Here is a 16396-nt window from a genome sequence, read left to right as displayed (position 1 = left end):
AGCTTTGAAGGTACACCTACTGGCTATAAGGTCAAAGCTAGGGATAAAGAAGAAGTAACTGGTGTCACTCGCCCTACGTACTGGAGTCTGGAGCCTCTCTCTGCTCCCCTATCTCTATATCAATACTAATATCTACATCACCTTGTCGCGCCCCATTTTTCTCATGAAAAGCAGGATTCGATGTGACCAACTCTTTTTAGAATTGTTTGAAGAGATGTGAAGAGTCACCACCTAACGAATAAAGGTGCATTAGGGCACCGATCTAGGCCAACTACGAACCTATTTTTGTCATTTTGTATTAGTTCATCAGAAATTTGGGTAAGGGTTCAAATTACCTCAAAAGGAAGGTATTAGGCACCTTTTGAGGTCCACAAAGGTGGTTCCCGGTTGAATTAGTATTTTACGTGGGGATTCTACGTGATCAAATAAAGGTCGCTTATTTTTAACTTAATTGTTAACTAAGTGATAAAGTAATAAATAAACAAAAACATGTTATTTTATTATTTCTAATTATTTATTATCTAAGTGGTAAAAGTCTGTAAAACATATAAATAAGACAAGTGAGGAGAGAGAAGTGATATAAATTATAACAAAGGTGACTGCTTATGTAATAAACTAACTACCCCAAATAAATAAATAGGTAAAGTAGATGTAAAAAAATAATGAATTCAAAAGAAGGAAAGCTTTTGGTCTCATTCGGATCAGAATCCCAACTTGTTTAATCATCATCTGACGTATTGGCCGAACTCTTAGACAAGTCATATGTCTTACCTTTAATATAATTAGAGATTATCATTTCTGAATGACTACCCGTCCCACCCAACCTAGGCTGGCTATCAACTCTAAAGGCATTCTAAGATAAGGATAAAACTAGCGTCTTTAGTAATACCTATCGTCCCGCCTATTGTCTCGGAGGTATTGGACTTTGCTATTTTGGTTTTGTGGTCAAGACAAAATAAAGCTATGTTACCTAGGACTCAAAACGCGTAACAGTTAGGAGGTCACGTAGCACATAATTGTCCCAAGTTAGCCTCTTGGTTAATTAAAGTTGATTAATATGATCAACATGCAAAGACAAATAATTATTTGTTTTGATGTTTGTTAACCTATAGGAAGGATGTCTAAGTGTTCAACGATGACAAGATAAATATGATTCATGTCTATAACAATGTGTTTTCAAGTTGTTAAAAGAGCGTGTCAAAGTGTGGTAAATACGTCAAAGAGTTGTGCTCATGAAATTTCATTATGCAAGACGTGTTATAAACTAGTGATAGTGTAGGAAAATTACATGTCGAGAATTATTTTATTTTAAAATAGGAAGTCCATTAACATTCGAAAAATATATCTTTTAATGCTTGAGAGTGAATTAACATGCAAAAATATATGTAACGTGAATATGCTATACATACTTAAATTTCATGCTTAAAAGATGACTTAGTATGTAGGAAAATATGCTTGTCATACTAACATACAGATTATCATGCTAACAAGTTGTGAATTTATTCCTTAATGCTTAACCTTGTATGAACATACTGAAATTTAATGTTTAACATTCTACAAATTATTATTCATGCTAGGAATTCAATTAAGCATGCTGAAATTCAATTAAACATGCTGAAAATTCAATTAAATATGCTGAAAATTATTATTAAACATGTTGAAAACTGTATTAAACATGCTGAAAATTATTATTAAACATGCTGAAAATTATATTAGACATGCTGGAAATTTAATTAAACATGCTGGAAGTTCAATTAAGCATGCTTAGATCTAATGTTAATATGCAAAAAAAAAAGATTTGAAAATTAATTTAATATGCTTAATATGCTAAAGGTACGTTAAAATATTTAAATATAATTTAATATTCCAACATGCAAAATACATTGATATGCTTAATGTCGATCTAATTTAGGATGCCAGATTCAATTAAATCCTAAAAACAAGAGTTCTAAGCGGATCAATCAACAAACCTTAAATTAAATGCCTAAACAATTCATGTGTTAATAAGTCCTAAGATTGTGAGCCTAAATGATTCACGTAGCACGGAACAAACATAAATCCTACGTTGTGCCTATCTATACTATTCATAGAGCACGAAGTCTCCGCTCCTAGCGTAGTCTTTCAAATTTATTATTACAATAATAATAACATTTATACAAAGTTATTACAATACCATGAATCAAAAATAAATAAATGAACAAAGAAAGAAAAGGTGCAACCCTCCCCCACAAACTTTTTGGAGACTCTTCAAATATCCGAGACTGTCTATTTATACATGTGAGACAATATGTAACAATAATATAAGTGGGAATATAACATGACACAGACATAGCAAGAAAACACTGAAGGATTCCTATAAGTATGTTTACTAGCATCATCATATAAGGTATAAAAGAAAATTACGTCGATAGGGGACTGATTGGTTGATGATAACAAATAATAATAATAACAAGAAAATCAAACAACTAGAGATCCGAGAATGGATTGACACCGAAAGGTCAAGATTAATGCTCCAAAAATGAGTTCCAAAAAAATAAAAAATTAAAATTGCCTCATCGTTGTTTTAAGCTTTTAGTAAGAGAGAGTATATGTTGTGTGTTGTAACTTGTCAAAAATAAGAGAATGGAGATTGTTTATATAGTAAAGGAGCTATAGCATTAAAAGAAAAAAAGATATTCAAAGAAAATCAATTTCAGGAATTAAGGGGTAAAGAATAGATCAAGAATCAATTAGGGATATAAAAATTACAAATTTATCATAAATGCAAAATATACCCAATTACTTACCATAAATGATGAAACTAGTAAAATATAGAGTTGTCAGATTATTTCAAATAGGGGGAATCCCATCCCATCTTACCAAAAATATGTTACACAACAATTTAACGAAAATCAGATAACTAAGCATGCCAAAATTTCATACAAAATGATCTGCGTATTCTAAATAAGGATAAAAATCATTCCCAAAATCAGTCAGTACCTAAAAAATGAGCCTATCACATAGATTTTCCTTTCAAAATAATACACATATGAAACTCTTTTCAAGTACTGACCCAGTATTAAGGAATTCACATATGTAGTAGACCTCATATTGTCAAACCCACCAAATTATACTTAGAGGGATGAAAAGTTTAAGATTTACAGGTTAACATAAGGCATTTTGGCATAAATCAGATGGAGTAAAGTCCAACAATCAAGGAACATTCATAGAAATTAGGCATTTTTACATATATCAATCTAGAGACATGAACGAACACGAATTTAATAGAATCAATTAGTAAATCAATGTTATATTTTAACGATTTCATATCCAAAATCCATTTAAAGAAAAAGGGAGAGAAGAAGGCTATGATATTAAAATTTAACGAGGAAAACAAACCTGAAATAGATTCACATTTGTAAGTCCGTCATGCACTTAATGATTTTTTGGAAAAGTTTAATCGGAATTAGGCAAGGTGAGACAGCAGTGGAGTAGCGGTAAATGGTGATTGGGGTTAGCTCGCTGTTGGTTACTTCGTTGGCTACTATTGATGGCAGCAGTGGTGACTGGTGGACGGTGGTAGTGGTGACTGGTGGGTGACGAAAATGGTTGAAAAAGAGAACGGAGGGATGACTGGGTCACCAGATCTGTGAATATATCATGGGGAGCGACGCTGGTTTTGGTGCTTTTCAGAGGCCATAGCGACATCCTCTTTGTCACCTTCTGGCGGCAGAGAAATGGAGGGAGCGATGGCCATTAGCATCTTTTTTGTTGTTATCCATTAGCGGCTGGAGCACCAGAAGCCCGATGGAGAGAGAGGGACTAAGTAGGCGGTAGGTGGAAAGGGATGGCAGCACTGCTCAGAAGAGACGAGGTTAGTAGAGGCGAAGGCGTGGCTGCCGATGCTGGCTTAGAAGAGTTGAGGGAAGATCTATTTGTTGGTGGGGATGGAGGCTAGTTGCACGCTTCTCCAATAGAGGGCGGCGTTGGCTGGCTTTTTTTTTTTTTTTTTAAGAAAATGAGAGAGTAGAGATAGGCTAGAGAGAGGAGGAGTTAGGGTGAGACTATTTGTGAGTGGGAAAAATAAGAATTAGAGTTTTGTTTTGTTTAAAAGGGAAGATGGAAATGATTTAATCACAGCCGTTTAATCAGTTTTGATCAACAACTATGGTTAAAATTATTTTTTAAAAAAGAAATAATATCAATTTGGGTTAAAATTGTTATTAATAGAGTAAAAATGACTAGAATTTAAATAAACTAGAAAAATCAATTTAAATATCCTTCTCTGTACCCTCCTCAGCCTGGTTACATTTTTCTTCTATACATACTTAGAGGTACCTTCCTCAAACTTGGGCACTACTGATGGATCTTCATGCTTTACCTTATCGAATGAATCTTGGGACCTCTCTTTAAATTGGGGTCCTAAGAAGCAACTTGTGGAGTAGACTCAGACTCTGTCTCCTTCCACTTCTTATTATCATCAGGTGAAAGAGTGTGTAGTGGTGACATCTTTGCTGACATCATCCTCAGCTGCGCTGCAAATGACTGAGTAACCTGGCGAGTCTGTTCTCTCATGACTCTGCGTGTTACCTCAACTGTAATATCTCTATGTCGCTGCCTCGGGTACTTCTCCACTGAACTACTAGGCTCGGGAGACTCTACTCATCTTCTAGAAGTATCGGCCTTCATCTTGTTCATAGCCTTAGGTGCCATATGTACCTAAAAAGTATTTGTTAGTTTCCAACAAAAGTGAGGGATGGCAAAAGTTGAAGAAAAAACTCAAAATTTGAAAAGTTTGAATTTTTCCTCAATTTTTTTTCCCCTATAACCGATTTGAAATCCCAAAAAGTCAAATGTGCACACACTTATCATAAATCATAGCTTTCAGAGCAAACAAACATGCTCAACTAATGGTATTACTTTCATTCATTCAAGTTCACCTTCTGATTGGGGCCTAACTTTAGATTTTACTTCGAAACAACGCCCTACATTATGGTTTTAGGCTACTTCAAGGCTTCTACATACAAGCATGATAGATTCTATATATTTTGAAATAGAATACACATATCAACATGTTTAAATAGTAGATAATACATAACTATTAGGAGCCGAGAAAGTTACCTCTTATATGAAGAACCAGAAGAGAATAATGAAGAAGTTACGCAAACTAAAGTTGGAACATGTTTTTAGCATGCAGGAATAAGTTGGTATCTCAATGTCAATTTATCCTTTACTCAAGTATGGGGTTATTTTGTGTTTTAAGAGGGAAGTTTGAATTCAAAGAGAGAAGTGAAGTTTTGAGGATTAGAATGAGTTGGAATAAGGTTAAGGTTGTTTAAATATAAGTGGGGGAGGGTGGGGCCTGTTTTAGGTCATATATAAGTGTTGGTGGGCCTAAAATTTAAATTAAAAATCAGGCCCACAAATAACCCACCCACGATAGCTACCTGCGGTTAAGCTGTGGGCGCAGGTGCCAACTACGGCCAGTAGGTGCTGGGCGCATATGCCTAGCTAAAAATTTTAGCCCAATTTCCTGCAATCTAGACTTGGCATTTCAATATTCTTTTAGCTTCTTGTGGTCCCGTAACCTAAATTTGAGGTCCCAAATATAAAATTAGATGCAAAAGTTCAGAACCTTCCATTTTTTCATCCTCAAAATTTTAAACTTTTCAGCTTATTACTCAACTTACCGTGTGGTACTTGTGACCATGATGGGTTGATCACACAATCCCCTTACTTGGAAATTGATGAATGTAGCATTTTTTGCCATATTATGGGTAAGTCCAAGAGCTAAAAACCTACAAAAAGAAAAAACAACAAAAACATGAACACTAAAAATAGTTGGTTGCCTTCTACTCAGCACTTGATTTAACCTCGCGGCACGATGTGGTATGTTGGTTACTCAAAATTCACCTATAATCTCATGGGTTTAATTCTATGCATCGCTTGATTTAATATCGTGACATGATGCGGGTATCTTGACTACTTAGAATTTATCAAGATACCCATAAGAATATCCTCTATGGTCATCAATACAATCAATCATTGACACTACCCTCATGTCGATTGGCTTCTTTATTGACTTTTGGATGTTGAATGTAGACTCCTCACCATTGACTCAAAATTTCAGCTCACCTTTCTCCATGTCAAACATAGCTCTGACTATGGACATAAATGATCTTCCTAATATATTGGGCATCTCAATGTCACGTCACAGTCCATGATGACAAAGTCAGCTATAAAGATGAAGTTATCCACCCTCACGATCACATAATAAGATGTTTCCACAGGATTTTTCATTGTGCAGTCAAGCATCAGTAGCCACATCAAAGTCGGTTCCAGAGGGTTCAATCCCAATTTCTTGAATATATCCATCGACATCAAATTAATGCTGGCTACTAATCATATAAGGCTCTGGTGAAATGGGCTGACCCATTAGTGCATGGTATAGTGAATGCAGTAGGATCACTCTTTTTCTATGCCAAAGACCTAGTCGTGACTGCATTACAGTGGTGCATACCATCAACATCCTCAAATGTTGCTCCTTTCTTCCTTGTGACCAATTTTTTCATAAAACTGATGTATCCAAGCATCTGCTCTAATGCCTCAAGAAGAGTTATCTTCAAGCTCAATTTCTTCAGCATCTTAATGAACTACTTGAGCTTACCTTCATTATTATTTTGCCTCAATCTCTGAGGAAAAGGTTTAGGTTGTCTTGAAATTTGCCTGATTTTTGGGTTAATACCGGACCCTTACCTTTATCTTTAGTTGTTTTACCTTTATCATCTATTACTTTCTTAGACTCAACAACAGGTGTCTCATCATCATCAGCTTCTGCAGCAGGTCATGGGGGATCCATAGTAGTGATACTACTCCTCGTGGTAATAGCAAGTACATGGACATCATTCTTTGGATCTTACACCATGTTGCTTGAAAGGGTACCTGGATATCTCTAGTCCAGAGTTGCTGACATCTATTCAAAATAGTTCTCCAACTGCTTGATATCAGTGGTATATGACTCAACCTTCTGATTCAATCCTAAAATATCAGCCTTAATCTCCTTAAGGGCGATCTATTAATTTTCCTGACCATTTACCAGCTTATCCATCATCTCTTCCATTCTGGATTCTGTATCTCATCTACTAGGTGGAATATACCTATCTCCCTTCTCTTAATAGTTATTTTTTCCTCCAGTTACTATCTCACTTTCTTCTACAATCTTTGTATCTGTAATAATAGTGATGACCTTGGTTCCCTTGCCCTTGGGCTCGGCAACCTGCTATCTAACGATCTAGATAGTTTTCTTTCTCTTTCAATTTTGACTTGTAAGATTTGGAAGCTAAACCCTATGCTACTACTATATTTACTTTCTTAGAAGTTTCTATTGCAAGCTACTTTACTAGCACCTTAAGACTAGTTCTTAAAAATGCAATCTCTTGTGCTACTGTGTCATCAGTTACTTTTTAGTCATAGGAGGCACCAATAACATAAGTTCCAGATCCTCTCTGGCCTCCCTAGTTTGCCACCCTCGATTAGTAAGTGAGATATGATCTAACATCCCTAAAGCTACCTCCAAGCGTATCTTATAAAAACTCCTTCAGATATAGTGTCTGCCATGGTTCTAGAGTAGATGGTTAGGGCTCTATAGAATATCTTTGATAAGATCATCCCTAATAACCAAAGATTGGTAACCATGCTCAGTTCTTCTTGAGCCTGAACCATGCCTTGTACATAGATTCTGAATGCAACTGCCTAAAATTTTAAATCTCATCCTTGAGTTACAATATCCTGGATGGAGAAAAGAACCTGTTCAAGAATTACTTGTGCAACTCATTCCACATAGTGATAGAGCCTCCTGGTAGTCCCCCTAACCATAAAGATGCTTCGCCTTTAAGTGAGAATGAGAATAGCCTTAGTCTAAGAGCTTCCCAATTTACCCTTAGATTGTATACGAACTGCAGATCCAGAGGAAATTGGCAAGGTGCAAGTTTGCATCCTCTGTAGGCAGACCTGTAAACACCTCTTTCAAATTTAGAAGCTAGATCATTGAGCTCATGATGTCAAACTTGATGCCTGGGGTAAAATAATAGGAACTATGGCTCCAGTATCTACCGGTTAAATATATCCCAAATCTTCTTCTTAAACTATATATGGCTGCATATACGATATGCTGGGATTACTTGAACATGAGCACCTCTAGCTCTATGCTGGTTCTCACTAGTGTTGCTCAATGGTTTTTGCTTATCTTTGCTCAGCTAATTCTAACTCCTTATCTACCTGTTGAGCTTCTTTTGATTCCCTTATCTTCGCTTTAACTTGATCTAATAGATGACCAGTCTATCGATCAACAATATCCTGTACTTATTCGGGAGGAGGGAGAGGTACAACATTATGAACCCCTTCAGGAAGTTTATCTCTCTTTTGCTCTGACATCCTACCAAGTGTTTATAGGATCCTCTCTGGATTCAAAATTAGTGGGAGGAAGGCATTTCTACTCTGTGTGCTAGGCAAACACCGGCGTATGACCAACTAAGAAAAAAAAAACTTGAAAGCTGTAACATCTTCAAATCATAAATCAACATTGTGTTCTCCGGCAATGATGCTAAAATTTTGATGTCATCCAAATAACACCTCATCTCAGATGATAATATGGTCACTGTCAAAATATAGTAACCCAACAAAGGTTGGATCGAATTCCAAGGGAACACGTGAAAGTGTGGATCTCAGTAGTTGTTGTCCACAGGTAAAACAAGAAAAGTAAATGGGGTTTTTTGTGTAATGATCTAGAGCAAGTAACTATATTAACTTCGGCTGTAATAAGTCATAGGTGAACACTAGGATTGTGTTTCCCTTGGCTTCTCAACTCCGTAGGCTTATCATATTTTATTGAACCAACCCTATACTTCGCATACAGAATTGATAATTTATGTACCTTTTGCTATCTTTTGGATGAGCAAAAGGATTTCACTCTTTACCTTTTGAGTCTCAGGATGTCGTCTTACTAACCCTTATCTTGATCCCAGTTAAATATTACCTTTTAAGTCTCTAGTTATTAGATGAAATCTAACCATCTTACTAAGGTATAACCTAGAAGCGCGGATCAACAAAAAACTCCAAATTACTGTTGTCTTTATCTTTTCCTAGTCACTACTCCTCTTTTGGAGTAAGAAACAATATCTAGGTGGGATTTTAATGTGTGAACCCATTAAGAAAACTATCCTACCAAATAAAAAGCAATTGCATGCATAGGTATCAGTTCAGAACAACGCAAGCACTTTCCCTACTTTGTCAATCTGCCAGGGTTTCCATAACCTTAGCTATAGGTTTTAGCTGCTCATGCTTGTGACAAAATCAATAACATTCATAATTGACAGCATAGATGAAATCACACTAACAAGAAGTAATAAAACCCACAACCGTAACTAAATTAATGAACCAAAGTCAATACAAGAGAATCCCAAGATCAAAATCGGATCTTTGAATCCAAAATATGTTTGTGAATATAAAAAGTGTGTAACTGCTACTAAAAAAAACATAAAGGGTATTTATAGTACATGAGGAAATACTAAAAACAAAGATCGAATGAAATGGGAGAAAATTGAGTCAGTGACACATGTGTTCTGTACCTACGGTCACACACTAGGTGCAGTAGTACCTGTGGTCATGAATCCGGGTGCATGTACCAAATGAAAAATTCTTGTAATTTCAAATCTTGAGATTTTGGACTTTTGGCACTTTCTTTGCTTACTTGTGGTTCGTAGGTCCTATATGCAGTGCGTAGTTGACTTAGTAGGTGTCAAGAATCATTTTTCAGCTTTTCTTCAATTCCTAAACATGCTTTGATTACGATCCAGATGGAAAGGTCCTGATCATCTATAATTGCTCCAAAAGTAGCCAAAAACACCTTTTCACCCTTTTTATGAACTTATCATCCAAAACATGATTTTCTGCAAAACATACCCTAGATGCATCATATCTAACAAAATAACCTAAAAAAATTATGTAGTTTCCTCATTTTAAGCATCGAAAGTGCTATATTTCTATAGCACATCACAAGTAAAATGGGCAAAATAACAATAATTTATGGGTTTTTTCAACTTTAGGTGGGTATTAGCCCTCAGTTCAGGGGATAGGCTAGGGCTCTGGGCAAGATTTTGGATGAAACTTCTCAAGTGGTCCTCTATGGCTTATAAAGTTGATCTGGTTGATTTGATGGTACCGATGGAGTTATTTTCCAAGTCAAACAGGCAAAATGATAGAAATTACAGTTTTTTATGACTTTCAGTAGGTGTTAGACCACGGTTTAGAGGGTAGGTGTGGGATTCGAGAAAGATTTTTGGTAAAACTAATCGAGTAGTCCTTTGAAACCCTATTGAGTAGATTTGATTTCTTTGGCGGTACTGGTGAACCATTTTCTAAGTTAAATGATCAAAAGAAAAACCTTGGGTTTATTTTACGACTTTTAGTGGATGTTAGCTCATGTTTCAGGGTGTGGGCCCAAATCTAAAAAAGATGTTGGATAAAACTTCTTGGAGGTCCCATGGTAGCCTACTGAGTGTATCTGGTTGCTTTGGCATAACCAGAAGATCAATTTTGCAAGTTAAACTAGAGAACCAATAAGAATTATAGGTATTTTATAACTTTTAGTGAGTGTTAGACCACAGATCGGGGTGCGCCCAATCTTGGGCAAAACTTATCAGGTGATACTCCGACGACCAACTGAATAGATCTAATATCTTTGTGGGGCTGGTGGAGCCATTTCCCAAGTCAAACAGGTAAAACAATGCAAATTAATGGTTTCTATACAACTTTCAGTGGGTTTTAGCCCATAGTTTGGGCGGTGGGCCTAGGCTTCGAGTAAGATGTTGCATAAAACTTCTCAGGTGGTTCTCCGACAGCATATTGAGTGGATATGGTTTCTTTTATAGGGCCGATGGGGCAATTTTCCAAGTTAAACGGGTTAAACAATAGGAATTGCAGGTTTTTATAACTTTTGGTGGGTGTTAGCCCATGGTTCGAGGGGTGGACCAAGGATCTGGGCAAGATATTTAGGCAAGACTTGTCAAGTGATGCCTCGACAACTGATTATATAGATTTAGCTGCTTTGGTGGGGCCTGTAGAGCTATTTTCTAAGATAAATAGGTTTAATAGCAAGTACTGTGGGTTTTTGGTGACTTTTGATGGGCGTTAGCCTACAGTTTGGGGGTGGGCTCAGGCTTTAGGCAATATTTTAGGTGAAACTTCTTGGGTGGTACCCCGATGACCTATTATATGGATCTGGTTACTTTAGCGGGACTGCTGGACTTGTTTTCCAAGTCAAATGGGCAAAACTGTAGAAATTGTAGTTTTTTTGCGACTTTCTGTGGGTGTTAGTCCATGGTTCGGGGGGTGGTCTCAGGCTTCGGGCAAGATTTTGGGAAAAACTTCTAGAACAATCCCCTGACAGCCTATAGAGTAGATATAGTTTCTTTAGCACAATTAGTGGAGCCATTTTTCAAGTTAAACAGGCAAAACAACGAGAATTACAAGTTTTTTGCTACTTTCAATGGGTATTTGTCCACAATTAGTGAGGTGGGCCTGGGCCTTAGGCAGGAATTTAGGCAAAACATCTCGAGTAGTGCCTCTATGACTATTATTAAGTGGATCTGATCGCTTTGGAGGATCCTGTAGAGCCATTTTCCAACTTAAAAGTGCAAAATAACAGGAATCACATGTTTTTTCCAACTTTCGATGGGATTTAGTCCTCAATTTAGGGGTGGGCCAAGGCTCCTAGCAAGATTTTGGGTCAAAATTCTTGCGCGATTCTCCAACGACTTATTGAGTGGATCTTATTTCTTTGGCAAAGTCGGTGGATCCATTTTCAAAGTCAAACAGGTGAAAGGACATGAATTATTGATTTTTTTACAATTTTTGGTGGGTGTTAGCCCATAGCTCAGGAGGTGGGCCGTGTCTCGAGGCATGATTTTAAGAAAAACTTCTCATGTGGTCCCTAGGTAGCCTATTATGTGGATCTGGTTACTTAGGTAGGGTTGGTGGAGCTATTTTTAGGTCAATTAGGCAAAACAACAGTTGTAATTTTTTTGCAACTTTCGATGGGTGTTAGCCAATGATTTAGGGAGTGAGCCTGTACTCCAGGCATGATTTTGGGCAAAGCTTCTCGGGTTGTCTCCTAACGTCTTATTGAGTGGATTTGTTTGCTTTGGCAGGGCCAGTGGAATTGTAGGTTTTTTTACGACTTTTGATTGGTTTTAGCCCCTGGTTTAGTGGGTGGTCCCGGGCTTCAATCAAGATTTTGAGTGAAACTTCTTGGATGATTCCCCGATGTCCTAATGAGTATATCTACTTGATTTTTCAGGGATTTTAAATCCATTTTCTAAGTTAAATGGGCAAAACATTAGGAATAACAAGTATTTTGCAATATTCGGTGGGTGTTAGCCCACGATTCGGGAGGTGGGCCTGGACTTTGGGCAAGATTTTGGTTGAAATATTTTTTGTAAACCCCTGTCAACCTATTTTGTAGATCTGGTTGCTTTGGAGGAGCTGGCTGAGTCATTTTCCAAGTCAAACGGGTGAAACGACAGGAATTGTGAGTTTTTGTAAAAGCCCAAAATTAGGGGGTGGGCCTAGAGTCCACATAATATTCTGGGTAAAAGTTCTTGAGTGATTACTTGTGGCATTTTGAGTGGATTTGGTTACTTTAAAGGGGCTAATGGAACCATTTTCCAAGTCAAAATGGGTAAAAACAACAGGAATTACAGGTTCTTTTTGCATCTATCAGTTGGTGTTAGCCCACAATCTGGGGGTGAGCCTAAGCTTTGAGCAAGATTTTGGAACAAATTTCTTGGGAAGACCCTAAACAACCTATTGAGTGGATATGGTTGCTGTTGTGAGGCTGATTGAGGCATTTTATATGTCAAAAGCATAAAGTTACAGGAATTATGGTTTTTTTTATAACTTTCAGTGGGTGTTAGGCCATGGTTTGGGGGGCGGGGGCTGGGCTTCGAGTATGATTTAGGGTTAAAATTCTCAAGCGGTTACTTAGTGAACTATTGAGTGGATCTAGTTTATTTGGCAGGGTCGAAAGAGTCATTTTTCAAGTCAAACAGGCAAAATGATAGGATTTGTTAGTTTTTTTTATGAAATTCAGTAGGTATTAGACAAAGATTTGAGGGGTGGTGTCTGGCTTCGGGCATAATCCAAGGTAAAACTGCTCAAGTGGTCCCTAAAGACCTGTTAAGCAGAATTGGTTATTTTTTCTAGGATAATGGGGCCATATTCGAAGTCAAATATGAAAAACGGCTGTAGTAAGAAGGTTTTTGCAACTTTTGGTGGGTGTTAGCCCACTATTCAAGGTGTGGGCCTGGGATCTGGGCAAGATTTTGGGTGAAACTTCTTAGGTGGTTCCTCGGTCGCCTATTTAGTGGATTTGGTTTCTTTGGCGGTTCTTATGGAGTAATTTTCCTAGTTAAATAAGAAAACAAATGGAAATATGGGTTTTTAAAATAATTATAGTGGGGTTACCCATGGTTCTGGAGTTGGCCTTGGGCTTCAAGCATGATTTTTAGTGAAAATTCTTAAGCTATCCCTTTATAACTTATTGAGTGGATCTGGTTGCTCTGGAAGAGTATATGGAGCCATTTTCCAAGTCAAATAGGCTAAACCCCCGAAATTATAGTTTTTATACAACTTTCGGTTAGTGTTAGGCATCAGTTTGGGGGTGGGCATAGGCTTTGATTAAGACTTTAGGTAAAACTTCTCAAGTAGTGTCCAATGGTTTATTGAATGGATCTAGTTTCTTTGATAGGGAAGATGGAGTCTTTTTCTAAATCAGATGAATAAATGACAAGAATTGAATTTTTTTTGACTTTTGGTGGGTGTTAGACTATAGTTTTACGGATGGTCCTAGGCTTCAAGCAATATTTTGGAAAAACATCTTAGGTGGTCCGCCGGCTGCTTATTAAATGGATTTGGTTGCTTTAGTAGGGTCAATGGAACCATTTTCTAAGTAAAATAGGCGAAATGGTAGAAATTATAATTTTTTTACAACTTTCATTGGGTTTAGCCCATGGTTTGGGAGCGGTACAGGGCTTTGGAAAGATTTTGGGAAAATTTTCTCGAGCGATCTCTCAATGCCCTATTAAGTGGATCTAGTTTTGTTGGAGAGGGGTCGGTGGGGCCATTTTCCAAGTCAAATAGCTAAAATGGCAGGAATTGTAGGTTTTATTTGACCTTTGGTGGGTTTTAGCCCATGGTTCAGGGTATGGGCTTGAGCTTTGGGAAATATTTTAGGTGAAACCTCTCGAGAGGTCCCTGATGAAATTTAAGAGGGATGGGGGGAAGGGTGAATTGAATTTTTCTATGAGTTGAGTAATAGCTCCTCACAGTCTACTCACCTGCAGATTAGTACACTTCACAAAATAGATTAGACTTGAGATAATTAAGCAAATAAATAATCAAATATACAGTAAAGACAGAGAAATTTATCCTGGTTCGGAACACCAAAGTGGTGGTTACTTGCAATTCCCTTGGGTTTCAAAGTTTCCTTAGATCATTTAATGTCGGGCTTGAGTACAATGATGTGAAACAAGTTTCGAAGACTTATTTTGTTCTTTAGATCTTGTGACACAACTTCAATTGGTGTTACAAAGTTGACTCAATCCTACTCTTTATACAACAATTATAAACTAAAGGTTACAAAGCTTTGTGAGACTAAGATTGAACACTTTGATTTTCTTCATGAAGTTGAGTAACCCATGTCTATCTTCAATCTTCCCTTCTTATAGTCTTCGGTTGCCACTCTCCATAAGGAAACCCAAGAGATTTCATCTCAATCAAGTATTTGAGTTGATTCCTTGATTGAGGAATGTAGCCGTGTGATATATCCATATACGACTTTTACTCATGTCCATATCAGCTATGTCGATGATTTGTCCTTCCTTTTGTTCTTGAAGTAATTGATGTTTTTCCGAGTTTGTTTAAGATCTTTTCTTCCTTTTACTTTGTTATGATTGATTTGATTTATTGTGATTCTTGGGACTGATATTCTGTGATTGATCTGATTTGCTGCGATTCTCTGGGCTGAGATTCTCCTTCCATTTGTTCTTATTTTGATTGATTTGCTTGGATGCCTCGCATCATGATATGATGTTCTTCCATTTTTAGAGCTGGCTTCCTTTATCCATTCATCATTAGTAGTCTTCCAATATCCTTCAAAGATTTATTCATTAGTTTGTCATTACTAAAGTTGTATACTTAGGAGGCTGACATCCAATTACCTTTTGAGTAGATTTGGGTTCTTTGGCGGAGCCGATGGAGCCATTTTCCAAGTCAAATAGGAAAAACAAAAGGAAATACGAGTCCCTTATAACTTTTGGTGGGTGTTAGCCAATGATTTAGGGGGTAGAGCCAAGCTTCAAGCAATATTATGTATAAAAATTCTCGAGCCCCACTTAGCGACCTATTAAGGGGATTTAGTTGCTTTGATGGGGTTAGTGAAGCCATATTCTAAGTCAAACGGATGCAACGACAGAAACTGTGGGCTTTTTCTGACTTGTAGTCCTATGGTTTGGGGGTGGGCTTGGGCTTCGAGCAAGATTTTGGGTGAAACTTCTTAGGAAGTCCATTTATATCTAGTTGAGTGGATCTATTTACTTTGTCTTAGTTTGTGGATCCATTTTCTAAGTTAAACAGGTGAAATGATAGAAGTTGCGGGGTTTTTACGACTTTCGATAGTTGTTAGCCGTCGGCTCATGGGTGGGCTAGGCTCTGGGCAAGATTTTTGGCAAATTTTTTTGAGTGACCCCTATCAGTCTATTGAGTGTATCTGGTTTCTTTGGTGGGGCCAACGGATCCATTTTCCAAGTTAAACGGGCAAAATAGCTGGAATTCTAAGTTTTTTGTACTTTTTAGTGGGCATTTGCCCACAGTTCAAGAGTGGGTCCAAGATCTGAGAAAGATTTTGGATGAAACTTCTAAGGAATCCCTCAGTGTCATATTATATGGATTTGGTTCATTTGGGAAGGCTAGTAGAGCCATTTTCCAAGTAAAATAGGAGAAACAATGGGAACTGTAGGTTTTCTGGCGACTTTCGATAGGTGTTAGCCCATGATTGGGGAGTGGGCCCATAATCTAGGCAAGATTTTTGCTAGAACTTCTCGAGTAATCCCCCGATAGCTTATTGGGTTTATTTGGTTGCTTTTGCAGGGTCGATAGAGCCATTTTAAAAGTCAAATGTGTGAAATAGCAGGAATCATAGGTTTATTTTAGACTTTTAGTAGGTTTTAGCCCATGATTTTTGGCGTGGGCCCTGGCTCCAGGCAATATTTCTAGAAAAACTTCTTGGGTAGTCTCTCAATGACCTATTGAGTTGATTTGGTTATTTTTGCGGGGCCGGTAGAGCCATTTTCTAAGTTAAACA

Source organism: Capsicum annuum, chromosome 2, assembly GCF_002878395.1.
Source record: "Capsicum annuum cultivar UCD-10X-F1 chromosome 2, UCD10Xv1.1, whole genome shotgun sequence".
In the NCBI taxonomy this organism is placed as follows: Eukaryota; Viridiplantae; Streptophyta; class Magnoliopsida; order Solanales; family Solanaceae; genus Capsicum; species Capsicum annuum.
The sequence above is the reverse complement of the archived record's forward strand: the minus strand, read 5'-3'. Positions refer to the sequence as shown.